General features: G+C 41.6%; 1 protein-coding gene across 1 annotated transcript in view; it reads right to left on the bottom strand.

Annotated features, from left to right (window-relative positions):
- LOC135209571 (transient receptor potential cation channel subfamily M member 7-like) overlaps window positions 1–2,540 on the bottom strand; it is a 118,529-nt gene extending 115,989 nt beyond the window's left edge. Inside the window, exon 1 of the mRNA XM_064242243.1 lies at window positions 2,240–2,540. The gene's annotated coding sequence lies outside the window, so the exon portion shown is untranslated. The remainder of the gene's footprint in view (window positions 1–2,239) is intronic.
- Window positions 2,541–14,397: the final 11,857 nt, after the last annotated feature.

Raw genomic sequence — 14,397 nt, 5'->3', positions numbered from 1 at the left:
TATTCGCGTTAACAATTGCATTTCAGTCTTAATGATAAAGAGTATAAATAAATAAAGGCGGCTTCCTCAACCCTGAAAGTGAATCTTTCTCGGTAAAGTTGGATCTGTAGGTGCAGTGAACACAAAGACCTTGATTATGACCTACGTAAATCAATAGACTTATGTTGAGGAGGGAGAGGGAAATGGGGGAGGGGTGACAATGGTCTCTTTCTACGCGGCGGTCGACCACATCTTGTGTTGCCTAGATAAAGGTACTTGTAAGAACAAGCCTTTCTTTTTGTTCTCTGTCTATTGACTTATCTGTCCTCAAAGCCCTCATAACTCTTTTATGTAGGCCTACAGGTATGATCCTCTGTCATTGTGGGATTACGTGTTAGTTTCTGGTACTTCCGTGTGAGTGGAGTTCCTTCCTACGTTTGTATTAAAAGTGTCACGCCCATTTTCTTCTGTTTTGTTCCTTACTTGTCCATTTGTTTGAGCCCTCTAACTCTATTTTAATACGTAATCAATCATACCGAACGTGAGACCAGATTAATCAGGTCTGCCATGAGCAAGTAGCTAACTGCTAATTAAGCATGGTCTACCTTCAGATATATTTATGATTTATTTATTAGAATACAAATGTAAAATGATAAATAATGTGCATGTTTAGCTCTCACGAAAGCGATTTTTGCTTCTTTAACTGAATTTCTATTAAGTAACTGAACATCTGAACCCCTGGTACTTTTTTCTGGTGTTTTACATATCAGTATTTAGTCAGCCGTTATAACAGAAAGTATAGACTTGATCCAATTTTTTTTTGTCTTTTTTTTTTTTTTTTTTGCAAAACATAAGCAACAGCCTTTTCTTATTAATCTATTTAGCAATTTAATTTTCCCTGAGTAAAAATATAATTGTAATAATTGGCCATCTCACACAGGCAACGCACAGGAAGTTAAGACTGACACAATGACACCAATTCGATTATAGGTCATCCTCCCCTTCACGTTCCTATTCGGTTACTTGGTTGACGATGATCGTGATCATAGAATGGAATGGAATATAGAGTTTAGGCCAGTGGCCAAGGACTGGGACTTATGAGGTAATTCAACGCTGGAAAGGAAGCAGTAAGTTTGAAAGGTGTAACTAGAGGAACCGTCGGAGTTGCACTATGAAAGAATTGTTAAGAGGGGGTGGATAGCAAGATGGATGAAAGATGAATGTGAATGAAGGTACAGTAAGAAGAATGAAAGGGGTTGCAACTGGGGGCAGAAAGGACTGCAAAGAACCTTTAGTAATAGGTGCACTGATGGTACCTACTACCCGCCAACCCTCCCCCTCCCTTTACGGGGATTGATCAGAGATTCGCAATTCTGGATGAGAGGATATTGAGAAGTATTAATTGATAATGACAAGACAGCAGCACGTGAAAGAATGGCAAAATATCAAACGTACTCCACTGAGATTTATGTTGGGAGTCAAGGAAGACTAATATAAAGTCAAGGACTCGAGGGAGACAAAAAAAAAAAAAAAAAAAAAAAAAAAAAAAAAAATAAAAAAAAAAAAAGAATAAATTCCGTTTCGGAAGAATTGCTTGCATCCGATGATGGCAAGGCGAAATATAAAGAAATAAACAAGGCATAGGTCAATGTTGATGGAGTCCTATACCTAGGGATTAAGTATCTTTAAGAAAAGATCACAGCGGTGTTCTCAAGTTTAGGAGTGACACTATAGACGTCTAAGAATGAGCACGCCTATGTTGCCAGCTCCAATTTACAGTGAATAATCACAGTCGTCAAATAAAGCCATAGTGAAGAATGGAACTGTGGCAGAAATTTAGGTTTCCAAAACTTTCCACTGAGTTATTAGTGTTGTAAACGGTAGTGCCCAAAATTGACAGGACAGTGTAAATATAAAGCAAAATAATGTTTCCAAACAGCAAGGTGCTGTCAGGACGTTGTATTACTTAAAAGTGCCGTCGCTTTTTCTCTTTACTGTCTGATTTCCCTTTGATCACAAACACGAAAATCCCCTGTAATTTGCACACCAAACCGAGAATGACCTTGACACGCTAGTATAATGCCGGCATGTATCTCTCTCTCTCTCTAGAATCAATTCAAAAGTAACTTTATAGTTTATGATGTGCTTATAACAGCCATAACACAACCTTCGTCCGACCTATATCAACCTTACTACGTTCAAAGCACACGACACCCTCCATTGTCTAGGTCATGGACATTGTATAGCAGTAAGTCCTCACCTTAACAACAAGCTAGCAACGATCCATGGCTGTGAATTGCTGTCGTTTCGACGTGTCAGCAACAGATGTAACAGCTGCCTTCAAGAAATTATCAAAGGAGAAACGAGGAAAAGCACTTGTACGTGAGGCAGAGCCTAAATAGTCACTGCATGATGGATTCCACACGGCATTACTCATTCTGGCTGGCGTTTCTTTAACGTTCCAACTTGTGTTCTTGCGCAGCGCTGCCTTCTTTTGTCGTTCGACGGACATGCTTCTTAACAACCGTATGACCCATTCAATTGGAAAGGGAACATTTGTATTATAGTCATGCTTACAGAGACGAGAAATACAATTGTTGTGAGTGATAATTAATTATTTACTGGACACAAGTACAAAAGTTGGTATTGATCGTCTACGACTATACAGGAAGAAACACGCTAACATCTTGAATTACTTTCTAGTATATTGCAAATATATATTTCTTAAAATCAATATCAACAAGTAATTAGATATCTAAGCTACAAATGTTCGTTACATTGTCGAGCATAAAAGAATAGAGATGACTTTAAACCGCAAGACCTTGACATTTAATTCGCAGGACGTACGTACCTTCCATTGGAAATCTTGGAATCCGATTCATAATTGACATTTACCGGGAAGAACAGTATTAAGTGCGAGTAGTTCTTGAAATATTTTCTCTTTTCGGATTCGACCTTTACCTCAGGATGTATAAATTTGTTAAAAAGCAAGATATTAAATGCCATAAAAACATTAATAGGAAAAATAAATAAAACTTTAGGTTATGACAGCTCACACGTTTTAGAAGAGTGCAAGGATATACTCTTTCTCATATGCCTAATGTAAATATGGATACAGACAATATTTTCCATTTTTTTACTATTCAAATTGTTAGTACATTCATATTATGACATAAGCTTGTTAATCAAACATAGGCTGCAGAAAGCAGAGCCCAGTAACATTTCATAATAGGCCTAGCCTGCCTATTCAGTTTTCCATAGTCTGAACTTGTCTAGTTTTTTTTGTTTTGTTTTTCTCTTCTCCTAATCATAATTATTCCAAGGAAAGGAATTCTGTTATACTTGTCCCATTCCAATTCAACACTGAAAGCAACTTAGTAGGCAGATAATGGCCACCACCATATGAGTTATATCAAGGGATCATTGATTTATCAACAAGATTACTACATAGTAAAGAAGTCAAAATCTTGTATGCATCACACGAACGTGTAAAGAATTCACAGTTGGGAGATTCTTGAAAAAGTTACTTCTGAGAGGTCCAACACAAGTGGATTATATGCCCTGCTCTTCAGAACTGATTGGTAGGGAAGCTTCTGTAGCTCGCCCGGGAATAAACTTTTTTAAGTGTAAAGGCCTGTCCACACGAGCGGGCCTGATCGGCGTGCTCCGGGGTTGACGGGCAAATTCTGGCTGGTTTATTACCCGTGATGTGTCCACACGGGTGAGGCGATGGAGAGGTGGGAGTGCCCGAACGATGCCAGTAGTGTTGTTCACAGTGCGGTACGATAAACATGGTACCTACCGCAAAGATGATGATATTGTGTAGCATGATAATTGCTTTCTGTGTGATGAAAAAGAAGAAAAAGGAGAGAAAATGGTTCAAAGAATGGCTCAGTAAAAGAAATGTATATGGTTAACGTACGTCTGCCAGGGTCGAAGCTCAAGCCATCGGGCACCACCATGGTGATTTTGCTACAAGACCCATCGGGCAATTTAACGGTTTGCCCGACAAGTGTGCCCGTTAGAGGGGAAGTCCGCCGATCAGGCCCGATCGTGTGGACAGGCCTTTACAGTATCAGTCTATCGCAGGACTGTTCCGAGGGGTGGGGGGCCGTCGAACGAGCCCCACCCCCAAAAAAATTTCTGTAAGTCCATATTTTCTGTGACTATCCTTTTCATTGGACTGTACTTACGAAGTAATAAATAATTATTTTGTTAAGTCAAAGTATATAACAACAACAAATAAAGTTATATGCATGTTATTGTTAACATAATAAATTAATCAATCAATAAAACTGAAGAAATAATCTTTTATTTCAGTGCAACCTTTCAACATTATAAGTAAAATTCTGTCAACCAATAACATCTAGCTAGGCGGGTAGGAGGGCATAGACCGCATAGGTACCCAGTTTTTCCTCTTAACTAAAATAACATTAAGTATTTCATCTTGTATGTACTACGTATATATGCAATAGCATTTGTAGAAGAAAAGGCCGTTTTGGGAAAAACGATCCCCCCACCCCATAAAAACTCTGGGTACAGGCTTGTATTGGTGTACTAAACTCGGCTTTTACACATGCAGTATCCAACCCAGGGACAGCCTCTCAACACTGGAACTTATATACGTTTGTGGGGAATGTAGACAAAATGGTTTAAATTCAGGAAGGCGTACAATATATCTAGAATAGAAAATAGAGTTTAGGCCAAAGGTCAAACACTGAGACATACGAGGTCATTTAGCGCTGACATTGAAATTGACTGTAAAAGGGTTTGAAGGTCTAACAATTGATAGAAGATGGAAGAAAGATAATATGAATAGAGATACAGTAAAAGGAATGAAAGGAGTGGCTGAAGGGATGCTGCAAAAACCTTAAGTAATGACTACCTACAGTGCACTGACCCCACTGCCAAGCTGTTGCCTTTGCCAGTTTCCTTTTCCTTTTCAGGTAAAAGGCTAGCCCCACTGCCAAGCTGTTGCCTTGCAGTCTTCCTTTTTCAGTAAAAGGCTAGCCCCACTGCCAAGCTGTTGCCTTGCAGTCTTCCTTTTTTAGTAAAAGGCTAGCCCCACTGCCAAATTGTTGCCTTGCAGTCTTACTTTTTGGTAAAAGGCTAGGCCCACTGCCAATAACTGTGGTTGATGAAAACAAGGCCATGAGGTCATAAAGATCCCTGACGTAGGGACTGGCGCATCAGGCAACCAAACCTTTAGTGTAGGGATAACGGTGGGAAAGAAGAGTATCCTACTTACTGGTGCTGTGTGCCTCTTCTATATGAGCCCTGCATATCCTACTGATGGACTAAACTCTCTCTTTCTCTCCATAATTTGGACTCGCAGAAAGCTCACCAAATGATTTTAAGTTTTCATGACCCAACATACTAGGTTATTTAAATGGAATGGAATAGAATTCAGATCAATGGCCAAGTGCTGGGACCTTTAAGGTCATTCTGCACTGAAATGGAAATTGAGAGTAAAAAGGTTTTAAAGGTGTAACAAAAAGCATATCTCAATTGTTAGGAGGATGGAAAGTAATTTGGAGGGAAGAAAATATGAATGGAGGTAGAGTAAAAGGAATGAAAGGGGTTGCAGTTAGGGGCCAAAGTGATGCTGCAAAGAAACTTCAGTAATACCTACAGTGCACCACGTTAGATGAACCGACGGTATTAACCCTCCCATTTGGGCACAGTCAAGGCGACAGCCTACATGGAAACAAAATGATGTTATTATGATATAACAAAGTTTCATGTATACTTACCTGGCAGGTATATATATAGCTATATTCTCTGTTCGCACTGGCAGAATTTTCAAAACTCGCGGCAACCGCTAGATCACTGGTAGTTCAGGTGATCGCCACCCCGCTCCCGTGGCGCTGGTGCTCGGAATCATTCCCATTTTCGTCAGATTTTTCTCTCTGAACTCCGTCTCCTGAGGGGATGGGTGGGTGGGAAATTTAAATTCATATATAACCTGCCAGGTAAGTATGCATGAAACTTTGTTATATCATAATAACATCATTTTCATGCATGACACTTACCTGGCAGGTATATATATAGCTGATTGACACATTTGGAGGTGGGTCAAAGACAGCAACATTGTAAGAGTTTTAAAAATTTAAAATTTAAAATACTCTTAGATTCCTTACCTGCTAAGGTAGCTGACTTCAGCAATTCCTGCCTCTTAGCATGCTAAGCCTTAGTAGCTTCCAACTAGGACGTGACCTATTAGTTGATGAAGCTAAATACAAGGGTCTGACAACTGGACGGGACCAATTTGTTGACAGGAAACCCTAGCCCTCTCTTACCACGGGCATTCATGCTAGGATAAGTTAGACCACCTGAACCACACACAACACTAACCTAACACACTACACTTCACAGACTGAAGAGGAAATCACCCTCTCAGACAACCGTAAAAACAACACATTTCATTAAAATACCTAGCATGTTAGTAAGTTATGGGGTGGAAAATCCTTTGCCCAATACTGCTCCTGAGGATACATATGGACCCAACGTTTGACAATTGTCAAACGTTGTTTTGACATTTCTAAGGTAATGACTTGCAACACTGAATTAGTCCTCCAAAACGTCGTTTCAATGATATCTTTGAGGGCCCATATTCTTTTTAAAAGCCAACGAAGTAGCTACTGCTCTCACTTCGTGTGCCTTAACCTTAAGGATGCCGAAATTTTCTTCTTGGCATAACATATGAGATTCTTTAATTAGTTCCCTAAGGAAAAAGGCAATAGCATTTTTGGTCATTGCTCTGCTAGGGTCCTTCACAGAGCACCACAGTGATTCTGAAGTTCCTCTAATCTTACTGGTTTTATCCAAATAATAGCGCAATGCCCTTACTGGACAAAGAACTATCTCTTGTTCCTGTCCTACTAGATCTGAAAGACCCATAATTTCAAATGACCTTGGCCATGGATGAGCTGGATTCTCGTTCTTGGCTAAGAACCCCTCCTGAAAAGAGCAAACCGCTTTGTCATGTTTCCAACCAATATGTTTGTTAATTGCTTGCAGCTCACTCACCCTTTTAGCTGTGGCCAACGCCACCAAAAAAATGGTCTTTTTTGTGATATCTCTCAACGAAGCTTGATCCATCGGTTCAAACTTACTAGTTCCTAAAAATTTCAGGACCCACATCGAGATTCCAGGAAGGCGCTCTGTATTGGGGCTCCTTCCTTGTTGCAAAGGACCTTATGAGGTCTCTCAGATCTAGATTATTTGTAATATCTAGACCTCTATGTCTAAATACGGAAGCCAACATACTCCGATACCCTTTAACCGTCTGAGTTGGCAATTTTATTTCCTTCTTTAAGTATAAAAGGAAGTCGGCAATTTGGGTCACAGAGGTACTGGATGAAGAAATCTTCCGACTCTTGCACCCCTTGCGAAAGGTTCCCCACTTCGCCTGGTACAACTTAATAGTAGAGGCTCTTCTAGCTCCGGCCACCGCTCTGGCCGCCTCTCTAGAAAACCCCCTCGCTCTGACAAGTCTTTCGATAGTCTGAACGCAGTCAGACCCAGAGCGAGGGTGGTTTCTTGTGGTACCTGTTGAAGTGAGGCTGTTTGAGTAGATCACTCTTGCTGGAAAGTGTTCCTTGGTACATCTATTGTCCATTCCAGTACCTCTGTGAACCAATCTCGGGCCGGCCAGTATGGAGCTATGAGAGTCATTCTTGTCCCTTGACTCTCCCTGAATTTCTTCAAAACCTTCCCTAATATCTTGAACGGGGAAAGGCGTAGACGTCTAGCCCCGTCCAATCTAGAAGAAAGGCGTCTACTGCGACTGCTTGACGGTCTGGGGACTGGAGAGCAATACGTCGTCAATCTCTTCGTCATTGCTGTCGCAAACAAGTCTACCACTGGGCGACCCCATAATTTCCACAGACTCTGGCATACTTCTAAATGAAGCGTCCATTTGTTGATAGAAGTGACCTTCCCTGCTCAACAGGTCCGCTCTCACATTCTTCTGCCCCTTGAATGAATCTGGTGAGAAGGGTTACGTTTTCCTTCTCTGCCCAAAGAAGGATCTCCTCCGCCAACTTGCAAAGAGAGATTGAATGTGTCCCTCCTTGTTTGCGGATGTATGCCAGAGCTGTGGTATTGTCCGCGTTGACTTGTACCACCTTGTTGCGAATCACCGCGTTGAACTCCTTCAAGGCCAAGAAAATCGCCATCAGTTCCTTCCTGTTTATAGCCAAACCGTTTCCTCCTTGCTCCAACGACCTGAGACTTCTTGAAGTCCGAGAGTCGCTCCCCAGCCTGCGTCCGAGGCGTCTGAGAACAATACATGGTCTGGGTTCTTTTGCTGGAGAGACGCTCCCTTTGCTAACTTCCCCGGAGTTAGCCACCACTTTAACTCCTCTTTGATCTTGCGAGGAATTCGAAACAGGAAGGAATCTGGTTGCGATTTTCTTGGCCAGACTTGGTTCAAAAATATTTGTAGGGGTCTCATGTGAAGCCTTCCTAGAGAAACGAACCGTTCCAGGGACGAGAGTGTCCCCAGTAAGCTCATCCACTCTCGTGCTGAACATTGTTCTTTCTCTAGAAAGGCTTGCACTTTCCGGATGCACAGATCTTGTCTGTTGGGAGATGGAAAAGCCCGAAAAGTCACTGAGGAGATCAGAATCCCCAAATAAACTAGCTCCTGACTGGGGTTCATATTCGACTTTTCTAAGTTCACCATCAACCCTAACTCTTTCGTTAATGTTAACGTCATTTCTAAGTCCTCCAGACATTGCTTTCTTGATTGGCTCTTATGAGCCAATCGTCCAGGTATAGAGACACTCTTATTCCTAGAATGTGTAGCCACTTCGCCACGCTCGCCATCACTCTTGTAAAAACTTGTGGGGCTGTGCACAGTCCAAAACAGAGGGTTGGCTTTGAACTGAAAAACCCTGTTCTGGATCACAAATCTCAGGTACTTCCTGTATCTTGCATGAATTGGGATATGAAAAATATGCGTCTTGAAGGTCCAGGGTGACCATCCAGTCCCCTGGACGTACCGCTGCCAGTACTGAATCGGTCGTCTCCATCGTAAATTTTGTTTTCTCCACAAATAAATTGAGTTGACTTACGTCCAGTACTGGTCTCCATCCCCCCGAGGATTTTGCTACTAAAAACAGCCGGTTGTAAAATCCCGGAGATAAGTGATCCAGAACAGGTTCTATTGCTCCTTTCTTGAGCATAGAAAGAACTTGTTCTTGTAGTGCTTCTTGTTTCCCTGGATCGCTGTAGTGAGCTCCCAGCTCTCTTGGTGATGTCGCAAGAGGCGGTCTCTTTAGAAAAGGGATCTTGTAACCTTCTTTGGCCACCTTGACTACCCAAGGATCTGCTCCCTTTTCTTGCCAAATCTCCCAAAACTTCTGGAGTCTGGCACCTACTGATGTCTGAAGGACTTGCTGTTCATTGTTTTAGTACTGGGTTTCGAACCCCTCTTGGACGGAGCTCTTCTTGCTCTGAAGGCCGGACGAGAAAAAGGACTTGCCTCGAAAGGGCTGACTAGCTTGCCTTGATTCCTTAGGAGTCTTCTTAACTACCTTGTTGGGTAAAAATTTCCTTACCGAGGAAGTAACGAGATCCTGCGTAGCCTTCTGAGTTAGGGAAAGCGAAATATCCTTGATAATATCCGCAGGAAACAATTGCTCCGAAAGTGGGGAAAAAAGGCAATTCGGATTTCTGGGCGTTAGAAACGCCCTTAGCAGCAAAAGAGCATAGGAGTGACCTTTTCTTTAAAACTCCTGCGGTGAAAAGAGATGCCAATTCATTCGCTCCATCCCTTAAGGCTTTGTCCATGCAGGACATAATACTGCTTGGGAGTTGAGAAGCCGTTGCTTCATTATCTTCCACTGTTTCGTCCCAGAGCTCCCAAGGACCAATCCAGAAAATTAAAAACCTCGAAGGTCCGGAAAATCCCTTTCAAGAGATGATCTAATTCTGATGGAGACCACCACACTTTGGCCGAATTCAAGGCATGTCTGCGGGAACTGTCCACAATGTTGGAAAAATCCCCCTCCCCTGGGAGGAGGCAGGCACTCCAGGCCGAGATTTTCCCCTGTCGCATACCAAATTCCGGACTTCGATGCCAATTTGGCAGGAGGGAAAGAGAACACAGTCTTGCCCGCTTCCCTCTTTTCCTTCAACCACGTATCAATTCTTTGAAGAGCCTTCTTAGCCGTAATCGAAAACTTCATCTTCAAAAACGAGGACTTCTTCGGAGTTTTTATTCTTGGAGAATTGAGAAAGGGGTGATGTCGGAGCTGCAGGCTGAAAATCCCCTCCAAATAGTGAAAGAAGGCAATTCGTCAATTTCTTATAATCTGAAGAAGGTGCTTCATCTTCTTTTTCTTCCTCAGATTCTAAGTCTTCTATTTTCCTCTTCTGCCGAAGACACATCCTGTAAACCCAGGTCTTGCTGCAGAAAATCTTCTCCAACCTCGCGTGAAGAAACCTGCTCCTGCCGCCTGCGTCCTGCGTCCTTCTGAGCTCCGAGGTTGCGTCCTGCGTCCTGTTCCGGAAGCTTGCGTCCTGCGTCCTGCTCCGAAAACTTGCGTCCCTGCTTCCTGTTCTCTTAACTTGCGTCCTGCGTCCTGCTCCCGTAACTTGCGTCCTACCGAAGACTCCGAAGCCTGACGAGAAGGCGGCCAACCATCATGCGTCCTCTTAGACGAACTTGACTGGGAGAGATGCGTCCTTTACGCCTTGTAGGAGGAAGTTCCGATGTTCCCCACGATTTAACCAAATCGGCTAACCTTCCTTGCATCTCTTCAAGGAAGTTCCTAGTCTCTGCTTCCTGGCGTGAAGTCTGAGCAAGCGGAGAAAACAAAGACGAGACGGATCATCAACACGAGAAACTCGATCTTGAGTTCTACGATAAGGGGAAGATATCGGAGAGACTGCTCCGTATTCCGAAGGAGAGCTCCTATCCCGAGAACCGTCGTACACATGAGGTCTTGCGTCTTGTCTTGACTTAAAGGATCTCCTCCTTTTAATCGAACCACCTCTTCCTCATCACTAAAGAAGAGAAAATCTCGGGACTACACCACTGTTCTTGCGGGCCGGGTAACGCTCATCTTGAGAAGACGTATTAGGTCTATGCGTCCTCTTCAGAGGACGCGGGAAACTTCCGCATAACGTCCATACCTGCCTTGGACGCAGCACTATCTGTCGAGGAAAAAGACACTTCCCAGTGTCGCCTTTTCTATGGCGCACTGCTGCAGCCTGGGACGCAACGGAGGACTGCCTGAAGGACGATGATCGTAAGGGAACCCCTCTCGCCTCCCTTCGACTGTCGACATGCCTTCTCCCTTGGGTCTGGGAGCTTGGCAGAGGTCTAGGTCTAGGAGCCCGAGTGAGACGATCAGCCGCCCCCTCACTACACTGACACTTTCAATCGTACCCACTTTGTCTGTAAGACGCTGAATCTGATCGCCCATTGACGCAAGGGCGGCAAACACTTTCACAATATTAGTATCCTCAGAAACAGCAGCGGGCGCAGGAGAGACCTGAGGAGAAGGATTAACAACTTCTACTTGGGAAGAAGGGGGAGAAATAACAGAATTATTCAAGGCCTTGACTAGAAGAACCTGACCTCTCACTCCGAGACACCGATCTTCTTACTCTATCCTTTTCAAGTCTCTCAACATATTTGGTGAAAGTCTTCCATTCTTTCTCATTTTTAAACTTTCACACTCATTACATCTATTGTCCCAAGACACAAAACCTCTCTACACTTCTTACATAGTGTGTGAGGTCTACCGAAGCTTTCGGTAGTCTCACCTTACACCCTTCTTTCATACACACTCGAAATACTAAACCAGAATCAGACATTCTAATAACTTCCAATCGCGATTGCCAATCCAACTTTCCAATACGATACCCAATAAACCATCCAAGTACAGCGAAAGTCAGCTAACGAGTTTCGAATTCTAGCAGGGAACCAACAACGATGTTGCCGGTTCAGTGGCAGAAAAAAATCTGACGAAAATGGGAAGGTGATTCCGAGCACCAGCGCCACGGGAGCGGGGTGGCGATCACCTGAACTACCAGTGATCTAGCGGTTGCCGCGAGTTTTGAAAATTCTGCCAGTGCGAACAGAGAATATAGCTATATATATACCTGCCAGGTAAGTGTCATGCATGAAACTAAATGTTTTATGCCTACACTGTTTCAGACTTAATTAGCTCTAGGTTCTTTTTTTCAATTGACATCAGGTCACAAAATCATGTTATATGAATCACACAAAATTTTCCACACTTTCCAGGACCTTCCTTCATTCCCATACTAAGTATCTTGAGAAGGACTTAGGCCCTGTATTTTTCCCTTGTAAAATACTGTACAACTTTAAAAAAAAAGACTTGAACTTACCACAGAGACAAAATACCCAACTCTCATGGTGAAGGGCCTCAAGAATTCATTTTACTAATTATACCCCACCTAGTCGATAATTTCTCCAATAATTGCTCAAAACATACAATACTTCATAACTGTACACTCAGAGTTCAGTATTTTGATGGTTATGACAAAAGCTTTCCGGGGACCAGTCCTAAGACTCCAATGCTTCTCTGTCAGCATTTGCACTGAATTAAATTGACTGAACTGAATATAGAATTTTGGCCTACATTCTTCATGGATGTGAAATGGGTTGCATCATATTCATTATCATTATAGTTAAGTTGACTGAAACCTGTCACATTTTTAGCCTTTCTTATGATCTCATCCAAAGGATTTATTAAAGTTACAAGCAAAACCTGTAGCAAATTGAAGTCAAAGTTGGAAAGATTGATAGACAGACCAGCCAAAAACAAATGAAAAGTAAAAGGAAGAAAAAACAATGAACCTGGAAGAGAAAGGACACTGCAGAAAACATGCTGCCTAAGGTGTCCATTACAAGCATCACAGACAATAAACTTTATTGGGGTCATATTTGCATATTCATCAAATATGCAGTGGTCAAAACAGTAGCCAATTTTTTGAAAGTTAAAATAAGTCAAGGCATTTCTTACAATGAATACCACAACTTGCAAACTGGTTCAATATGTTTTAAACTTCTACTCTATGTTCATTGTTCCAAAAATCTGCCTTTAATAATATACATAATCAAAATTCCATAAAAACTCACACTAGTACAGAGAAGGGATTTAGCTTATCCGAGCGTTTGTGCCATCTGCATATAATCCATTTCTTTCATGACACATTATTTGAGGTTTATCTACTCCATGACACTTTTAATTAAATAAACCCCCAACCACTTGAATAAAAAAAAAGTTTAAAAGTTCTGAATTGATCTTCAACCTATGGAATGGCCAAACTCTAAGCTGGAGAAAAGTTTTGTAAGGGCCTGAAACAAGAACAGCAGTAGTTTTTGTGGCTCAAAAGCACTATATTTCTTATTCTTACATACAGAAGAAAAAGTAATGTCTACATTTGGTAAGCACTGCTTACCCCGTATTAATTTTGGAAATACAAGAACTGAGAAGAAAAAGGTCTGATTCAAGAACTGCAAATGAAATTGTGGTAATACAAGTTTTCTTCTTAAGCACTACAATTGAACTAAATTTAAAACTACCACATAATTTTCAACAAAACTGTAAATCAGTGAGAAATATAATGTTGCAGCATCCACAGCTCACTGCTCTGTAAACTACTCTCCTTCTAAAAGCAAGAGCTGTTATGGTTGTACCATCACAGCTATAACATGGACGATGAATTCGGTAAGTTTGGCGGACAAGGATATGGCGTGGATGCACATATACCACTCAATGACGAAATCATCAATATAAAAAAAAATTGGATGGATAGTTCTTATTTTACTGCAGTTAAAAATATTTAAAAAATAGCAACCAAAATAAGCCAAACAAGAAAAAAACCATCTATCTATATTCCTTGCCACAAAATGGCACCTACAGTGACTCCTGAGTGACTGTATTTCAACATAAATTTTTTATGTCTATTTACAAGTAGCACGCAAGATCCAAGTTCTGCACAACATTTGGACCTATGCCTCAAACCATGATAACTTAAACATCTCTCAAAAAGCCCACTATAAGGTACCAGTAAGGTGTATTTTGTTAAAAAATTAAATGCACAGGCCCCATTAGTATGTACCTCAACATTTTCTTCCACTAAAAAATGAAAGGGCAAGCACACAGGAAACCTATTTCATTACAATCTCACAAATAACATATTATAGTACTAAAATTACCTGCAAATACCTCATATGAAAAATGTGCGCAGTATAAAATATTGTCCATTTTATCTCGAACAGGATTCTGTTACATGCAGCAAGAAACATAAAATCACAATTTTTTTAAGTAAATTGTATTTTCCCCTAACTATACAAAACTGAGGTCCTTTACAATAGAAATTACTTACGCCGAAGAAGGAACACAGCCGTTAAATTCTTGAACAAGTTGG

Source organism: Macrobrachium nipponense, chromosome 11 (genome assembly GCF_015104395.2).
Source record: "Macrobrachium nipponense isolate FS-2020 chromosome 11, ASM1510439v2, whole genome shotgun sequence".
Lineage (NCBI taxonomy): Eukaryota > Metazoa > Arthropoda > Malacostraca > Decapoda > Palaemonidae > Macrobrachium > Macrobrachium nipponense.
Note: the sequence above shows the minus strand (reverse complement) of the source record. Positions and strands in the feature narration are given on the sequence as shown.